This window comes from Dendropsophus ebraccatus, chromosome 15, assembly GCF_027789765.1.
Source record: "Dendropsophus ebraccatus isolate aDenEbr1 chromosome 15, aDenEbr1.pat, whole genome shotgun sequence".
Lineage (NCBI taxonomy): Eukaryota > Metazoa > Chordata > Amphibia > Anura > Hylidae > Dendropsophus > Dendropsophus ebraccatus.
Window position 1 is genome coordinate 7,510,378 of NC_091468.1, and position 10,891 is coordinate 7,521,268.

Consider the following 10,891-nt stretch of genomic DNA (forward strand, 5'->3'; position numbering starts at 1 on the left):
AGGGACTACAGAGACCGACAGAGGACTGCAGGGACTACAGAGACCGACAGAGGACTGCAGGGAGGAAGAGACCGACAGAGGACTGCAGGGAGGAAGAGATTGAGGACTCCAGGGAGGAAGAGACTGACAGAAGACTACAGGGACTACAGAGACTGACAGAGGACTGCAGGGAGGAAGAGACTGACAGAGGACTACAGGGACTACAGAGAATGACAGAGGACTGCAGGGAGGAATCTGCCGCCTGAGGCGGAAGGCTCATTCCGCCTCATGGCAGAAGCGGGCCTGTATACATATGTAATTTACTTTTGTTTAAAACTCTCCAGTGTTCCAGTACTTATCAGCTGATGTATGCCCTACAGGAAGTGGTGTATTCTCTCCAGTCTGACACAGTGCTCTCTGCTGCCACCTCTGTCCATGTCAGGAACTGTCTAGAGCAGGAGAGGTTTTCTATGGCGATTTGCTGCTGCTCTGGACAGTTCCTGACATGGACAGAGGTGGCAGCAGAGAACACTGTGTCAGACGAGAGAGAATACGCCACCTGTAGGACATACAGCAGCTGATAAGTACTGGAAGACTGGAGATTTTTAAATAGAAGTAAATTACTTGAATTGAAAGAAGAAGATTATCACTGCAGTACCCCTTTAATTCTTGTCAGATGTGTTTAACATTTAATTTACATGAAACCGGTCATTGTTTGATGATACAGGGGTCGGCCTTCTAGTTGTGCTATAATCTTTGCATTTTGTTTTATTGACTTTAATGTTGCTCTGTGGGATTTATTATAGATCTATCCTTCTCTCTCGCTTAAAGGGGTACTCTGGGCTGGGGTCATTTTCAGTGTACGGCCGGGGAGAGGGTGGATATAGAAGGCCTCCCCGGTAACTTACCTCCCCGGTTCCAGCGCCAGGTCCCGGATCGCGCCGCCCCGTTCTCCCGTCCGGCTTCCGCTTCCTGGTCTGAGATGCGGCTTGAGACGTGACGTCTCAAGGCAGCTCAGCCATTCAGGGGTCGTAGTGGGGTCCCCGCTGTGCTCCCGCTTGAATCTCGGCCGTCGCATAGACTCCATTCTATGATCAGGCAGATTCCGCCGTCCGCCCAAAACATTCAGGAAGTTCTCGGCCTGGGTGAACGCACTATTACAAAGCGGTGGAGAGACTCCATAGATGTGATCGGCCGCAGTTCCTATAGTCGGACTACACGAATCTGGTGCCAAGGACTGATGGAGAAAATTATGGGCAAAGCCGGAATCCAAAGAAGAGAAGATGGACTGGAGGCAAACCGAGAAGAACTGATACAAACACTGACCCGTTAAAATCAATGGGATCTCCATTGTTCCTTTTTTTTTTACATGCCCATACACTAGTGAAAAGGTGGCCGAACCTGCAACTTCTTCAAGAACCTTCCATACAAATCTCATATAAATGTTTGTCTGTGCCCTTATGTGTATAGGGAGGTTGTAAAAAAAAAAAATATATATATATATCTCAATGGGATCTGTTCATCTTCTGACGCCAGCATGGGTCAGGCACACAGAAAGTAGTGTGAACCCAGCCTAAGGGTCCTATTCCACGGGCTGAGCAGGGCCCGATCAACGATGTAAACGAGCGCTGATCTGCTAGATCGGCGCTCGTTTACTGGGCCTATTCCACGGGCTGACAATTATTAGCGTAGTGATGCGCTGGTGGCGAATGACGATTTTAGGTCTGAACCTAAATGAACAATCAGCCGATGACACGATCATCGGCTGATTGTTCTCTCTATTCCACGGAATGATAATGGGCGGAATCGGGCCGATTCGGCTGATTATCGTTCCATGGAATAGGCCCCTTTGGGCCCTATTACACGGGATGATTATTGTGCGAAAAATCGTTCGAATTTAAGTGATAATCGTTTAGTGTAATTGCAGGCAACGATCGAAAAATCGTTCGTATGTCGTTGATCGTTTATTTAGATCTGAACCTAAAATTATTGTTAATCGTTCACTAATTGTTCGCTAATCGTTCTCTGTAATTCCACGTTCGTTCGCTCAAATTCCGCGTTTTTTTACTAATCGTTCAGTGTAATTGCACATTGTTCATTGTTTTGCTGGGATCAGAAGAAGTAAACGATCATAGTAACGATCGCAATAACGATCATAGTAACGATCGCAATAACGATCATAGTAACGATTGTAACTAATGATTATCGTTCTGTGTAATATGGTGAACGATTTCAGGTTAATGATAAACAATCTTGTTTGCAATCGTTTATCGTTAGTCGTTAATCGTTAAAAATCGCTCCGTGTAATCTGTGTCCAGTGTCTGCACAGTATGGGATATTGGCCCGTATACATCAGTTCTCCGGTATCTTCCGCTGCCTGCTGTGTATATCTTACACTCGCTCTTCCTCCGTTAAAGAATCCAGTAAGAAAACATTGGTTTAGGATGACATCTACTGTCCTAACCAGGCAGCACATAGAGACCTACATTGGAGATGGGCTATTTCCATCTAAACTCATATAGTTATATTTGACTCCTTCTCCTGATAGGCTGCTCTTTCCTGCTGTTGTTGACAGCTTGTTGTCTAGGTTACTGACCACCACTCTGCTCTAAAACCATTCATCTGGCTGTGGACTGGGAGTAGCCGCTCTGATATGTCCAGAGTGAGATAAGCAAAGCATAATTGGTTTAACTTTGTATGAATGCTACTGTCTGCCCGGTCCATGGAGAAGGTGGAGACAGTGCAAGGACCTCTTGGAGAACATGGATACAGCCATAGGAGGACGGCGGGATTCAAGCACTGATGCTTCACATGAAGCTAAATGAACCCCACTTCTGTTATCTCTACTCATGAGGGGTCAGTATGACGGGCACACATCTTTGGTGTTAGAGAGGGATTTTGGGAGATACCTCTCGCCCGACCCCTACAGAGATGTCAGTGAGGAGTAAGATCATGTCTGGACTGGTTGATAGTCCGGGATCTCTGAAATGGTCCAGATCAGGAATCCTGGAGGTCATCAGATCCATTTACTCACACCTCTAGAGGAGGAAGGATCTAGATCGGGACGTGATGTTGGGTTTTTCTGGCTGAAGTACTGCAGCTTCTGAGTCCGGAGCTGAACTCCCTCTTGATGGTTTTGTAGAAGAGGTCAAGAGGGGAGGAAGTCAGTCTGGCCTGAAGGGCCTGTCCTGGAGAAATCACCAGGCCTGTAACATCTGAGTCTTACGAGACCTCTAAGGACACCTTGGTTCACCTCTTGACTGAGGTCTTCAGTGAGTAATGGCCCTATTCCACGGGTCGTTTTAGAGGAGCAAACGAGCGCTATTAGCGCTCGCTTGCTCCTCGTTCCCCGCTCGCTGCCGCCGCTATTCAACGCGGCTGCAGCGAGCGGGTGAGTGCGGGAGGGGCGGCGGGGAGCTGCGGGGGGGCTGCCCGGGGGATCGCTGATCGTCCGGGCAGCCCATAGGATATAGCAGCGTCTGCTGCCGATGCTCCTATTCATGAACGATGTCGGCTGATCGTTGCACTCTATTCCACGGAATGATTATCGTCCGTAGCGGTCGATATCGTCCGAAAACGAACGATAATCGTTCCGTGGAATAGGGCCATAACTCTCCTTCTGCCAAGGTCAATGAGAAGGGTTTTTTGTCAAAGGGTAGGGATCTGAGCTATGTTGGGAATTGGAGGCCCACAGCTCTTCTCAACATTTATAGGAAGATTTTGGCTAAAATATTGTTCAATTGGTTGATGCAGTTTTTTGGTTTGTGCTACAGCTCCTTTCTGGGACCGGGCCGAAGCGTTGCCCTGAGTGTCGGGGAGGCAGGGGAGCAGAGAAGTGCTGGTCTCTGTAGGGGCTACATGCTGTCCTTATGTTCCTTTCCGGGCCCTGTAGACTTATGTACCTGTGCAGCCCCTGTAGTCTTATGTTCCAGTCCGGGCCCTGTAGTCTTATGTTCCAGTCCGGGCCCTGTAGTCTTATGTTCCAGTCCGGGCCCTGTAGTCTTATGTTCCAGTCGGGCCCTGTAGTCTTATGTTCCAGTCCGGGCCCCGTAGTCTTATGTTCCTTTCCGGGCCCGGTAGACTTATGTACCTGTCCGGCCCTGTAGTGTTATGTTCCTGTGCAGCCCCTGTAGACTTATGTACCTGTGTGGCCCCAGTAGTGTTATGTACCTGTGTGGCCCCTGTAGTCTTATCTTCCAGTCTGGGCCCCGTAGTCTTATGTTCCAGTCCGGGCCCCGTAGTCTTATGTTCCAGTCCAGGCCCCGTAGTCTTATGTTCCAGTCCGGGCCCCGTATTCTTATGTTCCAGTCCGGGCCCCGTAGTCTTATGTTCCAGTCCGGGCCCTGTAGTCTTATGTTCCAGTCGGGCCCTGTAGTCTTATGTTCCAGTCTGGGCCCCGTAGTCTTATGTTCCAGTCCGGGCCCCGTAGCCTTATGTTCCAGTCCGGGCCCCGTAGTCTTATGTTCCAGTCCGGGCCCCGTAGTCTTATGTTCCAGTCGGGCCCTGTAGTCTTATGTTCCAGTCCGGGCCCTGTAGTCTTATGTTCCAGTCTGGGCCCTGTAGTCTTATGTTCCAGTCTGGGCCCCGTAGTCTTATGTTCCAGTCGGGCCCTGTAGTCTTATGTTCCAGTCCGGGCCCCGTAGCCTTATGTTCCTGTCCGGGCCCCGTAGTCTTATGTTCCAGTCCGGGCCCCGTAGTCTTATGTTCCAGTCCGGGCCCCGTAGTCTTATGTTCCAGTCCGGGCCCCGTAGTCTTATGTTCCAGTCCGGGCCCCGTAGTCTCATGTTCCAGTCCGGGCCCCGTAGTCTTATGTTCCAGTCCGGGCCCCGTAGTCTTATGTTCCAGTCCGGGCCCCGTAGTCTTGTGTTCCAGTCCGGGCCCCGTAGTCTCGTGTTCCAGTCCGGGCCCCGTAGTCTCGTGTTCCAGTCTGGGCCCTGTAGTCTTATGTTCCAGTCCGGGCCCCGTAGTCTTATGTTCCAGTCCGGGCCCCGTAGTCTTATGTTCCAGTCCGGGCCCTGTATTAGTTAAACATTATTTATTTTTAACCCTTGTTGGTGAACAGCATAGGCAGATAACAAACTGAAAGGAAGGAAGGGGTTAACTAACAGCTCAGCTCCTGTCAGTGCAGCCTCTTGTTTTATGACTTCTCTGAGGCTGGGTGAAACTCCTTCTCCTGTCAGTGCTGCTGCACAGACCTCCATATACTGCTGAGCATTAGAGTGGAATTGTAGGAGATCAGGCGTAACCAGTCAACATTAAAGAGGCGAGGGGGTGTACATGCCCCCCTTATGATTTATGGGCCCGGTCACAGCTGCACCCCCTGTTCCCCATATTATAGCTACACCAATCATTGTGTCCCTTATTCCCACTGTTGACACCTCTTATTTTGACCCATTCGCACTGACACTGTAGACATATTCGCTGTCAGTGAGCGAGACCTCCACCTCTATGATGTCCATGCCCTAACATGGCCCATGAGAGAGGACTGTGACCATGAAGCCATCTCCTAAGTGACTGACAGTTTGTGTTCTCGAGACCTGAGTTTTACAAATGTAAGTAAATCCGACAACTACAAAAGGGGAACAATAGTAAAACAAAAGGCTGGAGCCCGCGGGTGGTCAGCGGCATCTCTCTGATGTTACATCATACGTGTATGGTAGTGAAGGACCGTGGAAATCCCGGCTTGTAACGGGCGCTGGTGCAGAGTAAACCACAGATTGACGTGGTGTAGTCCATAAAACAGATTTATTTTATAAATCGCAACGCGTTTCGGCCACCATGTGAAAGGGGGCCTTTTTCAAGCTATCAATCATACGTGTATCATACATCAGCCCCTGTCTGTTGCTTCACTTGTATATTAAAGCAAAATATGTAAAAACAATATAAATTGATAGACTTCTAATTCTCAGTTTATTATTCTCTATAAGGCTGGGTTCACACTGTCTTTTTGCAATCCGTTTAGCATATACGTTTTATGGAAAAAACAGATGCAATTGTGTGTCATCTGCTTGGATCCGTTTTTCCATTTACTTCCATTATAAAAAAAAAAAAACAGATCGAAACTGACCTGTTTTGCTGGTGAGAATAGAATATTTGTTATTTTATAATATATCCAGGCTGATATCTATATATTGCCATTGTCTTCATCCTGGTGGTAATAAGGTCACTGTCCTGTCCTCACACCTCGGATGAATCACTCCTTATTTCCGGGCTCTTCCTCTCATTGCTGATCACTTTGGAACTTTAATCCTATCATTATATCCAGAATAATTGTAATTATCAGGGAAGGCGAAACTACAATGTCATCTTATTGTGCAATCTTTTTTTTTTTTCTTTTTCCAAATTAATCTATGTGGAGAGGCTGGAGACCAGACACGTTTATTGTCCACATACAGAATCTGCTGGGCTATGCTCTATGATGGTAGGGCTGATCTGTCGGGCTGTATATTATGAGGCTGATCTGTCGGGCTGTATACTATGAGGCTGATCTGTCGGGCTGTATACTATGAGGCTGATCTGTAGGGCTGTATACTATGAGGGCTGATCTGTACGGCTGTATACTATGAGGGCTGATCTGTAGGGCTGTATACTATGAGGCTGATCTGTAGGGCTGTATACTATGAGGGCTGATCTGTACGGCTGTATACTATGAGGGCTGATCTGTCGGGCTGTATACTATGAGGGCTGATCTGTACGGCTGTATACTATGAGGGCTGATCTGTCGGGCTGTATACTATGAGGCTGATCTGTTCGGCTGTATACTATGAGCAGGGGCGGTCTTGGCATTTCTGGGGCCCCAAGCAAAGTCATGTCTGGGGCCCCCCATGCCCCCCCTCCTCGACATGCGCTGCCCCCCCCACCCCCCCAGTAGTCCTCTTATAACCCTCCTACCACCATACAGAGATTACATATCACCTCAAAACTGCTCTGAACAAAACAGGAAGATATTACCAATGATGCCATAACATAATACTGCCACACCATGACCCCTATCACTACAGACCCTATAACAGAGTGCAGTTACATCCAGTGACTTACAGGAGGCGTCTTCTCTGATCAGCGTCTTTTACTTCTTTTTCTTTCTCTCTCCATCCAGCCTGGGCCACCTTGAAGTCTTCTCCCGGCTGTGAATCTTCCCTCCAGAATCTGTCAGAGAAATATTTTAGGCTCCAACACATCCAGTAGTTAGGTCCCCTCTACATCTATATAGTAGTTACGCCCCTCTGTGCCCCCACAGATTAAAGGTGTCCCTGTGCTCCCACTTAATAATTAGGTATGTTCTGTGCCCCAGTATAGTAGTGAGGCATATAGGCACTTCTGTGCAGTCCCAATGTAATAAAGACCGCTGTGTGCTGCCCCCAGTTATATAGACCCCTTGTGCGATGCCGACAGTAGTAAATACCACTTGTGTGCTGCCCCCAGTAGTATATACCTCTTGTGTGCTGCCCCCAGTAGTATATACCTCTTGTGTGCTGCCCCCAGTAGTATATACCTCTTGTGTGCTGTCCCCAGTGGTATATAGACCCCCCTGTGTGCTCCCGCAGTTATATATAGACCTGTGTGATCCCCCAGTTATACATAGCCCCCCCTGTGTGCTCCCCCAGTATACTATATAGACCCCCTGTGTGCTGCTCCCAGTCATATATACCCCGTGTGCTCCCCCCAGTTGTATATACCCCGTGTGCTGCCCCCAGTTTTATATACCCCCTGTGTGCTCCCCCACTTGTATATAGCCTCCCTGTGAGCTCCCCCACTTGTATATAGCCCCCCTGTGTACTCCCCCTTATATAGCCCCCCTGTGAGCTCCCCCACTTGTATATAGCCCCCTGTGAGCTCCCCCACTTGTATATAGCCCCCTGTGTACTCCCGTTTATATAGCCCCCCTGTGCGCTCCCCCCGTTTATATAGCCCCCCTGTGCGCTCCCCCCGTTTATATAGCCCCCTGTGCGCTCCCCCCATTTATATAGCCCCCCTGTGCGCTCCTCCCGTTTTATATAGGCCCCCACTGTGTGCTCTTCCTCCTATATATTATATAACACAAAAAAAACAACAAAAAAAACATTTTTACTCACCTGGGTCCGGCATCTCCTCTTCTCTTTTCTTCTCTTCTCTTCTCTTCCCTCTTGTGGCCGCGGGAAGTGTTTCCCCTGCGGTCACATAAGGCCGCTCTCCCGTTGTCATGGCACCGGCGCTCCAGTGACGCCTCGAGCGCCGGCACCAGAGACACAGAGCAGCCTCTTGTGACCGCAGGGAAAACACTTCCTGCGGGCCACAAGAGTGACTGACAGGGAGGGAGCCAATGGCTCCTGCCCTGTCAGTGCCGCTGCTGCCTGTAACTATGTGCGCTCGTTACGAGCGCACATAGTTAGCCGCAGCGGTCTTGGGCACCAGAGCAGGGCCCCCCTGGACGTCGGGGGCCCCACGCAATTGCGTGGGATGCGTGGTGCCCAAGACCGCTACTGACTATGAGGGCTGATCTGTCGGGCTGTATACTATGAGGCTGATCTGTCGGGCTGTATACTATGAGGCTGATCTGTACGGCTGTATACTATGAGAACTGATCTGTCGGGCTGTATACTATGAGAACTGATCTGTAGGGCTGTATACTATGAGGCTGATCTGTACGGCTGTATACTATGAGAACTGATCTGTAGGGCTGTATACTATGAGAACTGATCTGTAGGGCTGTATACTATGAGAACTGATCTGTACGGCTGTATACTATGAGAACTGATCTGTAGGGCTGTATACTATGAGAACTGATCTGTCGGGCTGTATACTATGAGAACTGATCTGTAGGGCTGTATACTATGAGGACTGATCTGTCGGGCTGCATACTATGAGGGCTGATCTGTACGGCTGTATACTATGAGGGCTGATCTGTCGGGCTGTATACTATGAGAACTGATCTGTACGGCTGTATACTATGAGAACTGATCTGTAGGGCTGTATACTATGAGAACTGATCTGTACGGCTGTATACTATGAGAACTGATCTGTACGGCTGTATACTATGAGAACTGATCTGTAGGGCTGTATACTATGAGAACTGATCTGTACGGCTGTATACTATGAGAACTGATCTGTAGGGCTGTATACTATGAGAACTGATCTGTACGGCTGTATACTATGAGAACTGATCTGTACGGCTGTATACTATGAGAACTGATCTGTCGGGCTGTATACTATGAGAACTGATCTGTACGGCTGTATACTATGAGAATTGATCTGTAGGGCTGTATACTATGAGAACTGATCTGTAGGGCTGTATACTATGAGGGCTGATCTATCGGGCTGTATACTATGAGGCTGATCTGTAGGGCTGTATACTATGAGGCTGATCTGTCGGGCTGTATACTATGAGGCTGATCTGTAGGGCTGTATACTATGAGGCTGATCTGTAGGGCTGTATACTATGAGGGCTGATCTGTAGGGCTGTATACTATGAGGGCTGATCTGTCGGGCTGTATACTATGAGGACTGATCTGTCGGGCTGTATACTATGAGGACTGATCTGTAGTATCCCAGGTTTATGCTGTTTTTATATATAGCTAGTAAAGTTTCTGCAATCTCGCAGAGTATTGAATTTTCCTTCAGCTCTGGTAAATATAGTGTTAAAATGTAATGAGAGTCAATACTGTTAGCAATAACTCTGAGAAAATCAATAGATAATATAGGGTAACTATTGGTTTTATGCTATAGACCTGCATAGGGGGCGCGGTGATGGGAGATGTATGTACAGACGTGGTTCATGCTGGCGAATGGTTAGTGGGCGGTATCGTACTGTATCGTACAATGACGGAGACTGAAGAGGCCTCTATTATGGGGCTGCCAGGAAAAAATACAATTTCAGACTCCGATGGCTGCAGATTATTCCATTTAAAGGGGTAGTTCAACAAAAAATGTTCTCTTTCAGATCAACTGGTGTCAGAAAGTGCCAGAGATTTGTAATTTACTTCTCTTAAAAAAATCTCAAGTCAGCCAGTACTTATCAGCTGCTGTATGTCCTGCAAAAACCTTTCAAAACCCTATAAAGAAGCGAGTGATACCCAGCGATACACGCGGGGCACGGTAACAACGGAAGCTTACTGGGTAATAACGGAAGCTTACTGGGTAATACTGGTGGAGCAGGGTAACAACGGAAGCTTACTGGGTAATACTGGTGGGGGGCAGGGTAACAACGGAAGCTTACTGGGTAATAATTGGGGGGCAGGGTAACAACGGAAGCTTACTGGGTAATAATGGGGGGGGCAGGGTAACAATGGAAGGTTACTGGGTAATACTGATGGGGGGGCAGGGTAACAACGGAAGCTTACTGGGTAATACTGGTGGAGCAGGGTAACAACGGAAGCTTACTGGGTAATACTGGTGGGGGGGGCAGGGTAACAACAGAAGCTTACTGGGTAATACTGGGGGGCAGGGTAACAACGGAAGCTTACTGGGTAATACTGGTGGGGGGGGCAGGGTAACAACGGAAGCTTACTGGGTAATACTGGGGGGGGGCAGGGTAACAACGGAAGCTTACTGGGTAATACTGGTGGGGGGGCAGGGTAACAACGGAAGCTTACTGGGTAATACTGGGGGGGGCAGGGTAACAACGGAAGCTTACTGGGTAATACTGGTGGGGGGGCAGGGTAACAACGGAAGCTTACTGGGTAATACTGGTGGGGCAGGGTAAGAACAAGAGCTTACTGGGTAATACTGGTGGGGCACGGTAACAACGGAAGCTTACTGGGTAATAATGGGGGGGCAGGGTAACAACGAAAGCTTACTGGGTAATACTGGGGGAGCAGGGTAACAATGGAAGCTTACTAGGTAATACTGGTGGAGCAGGGTAAGAACAAGAGCTTACTGGGTAATACTGGTGGGGCACGGTAACAACGGAAGCTTACTGGGTAATAATGGGGGGGCA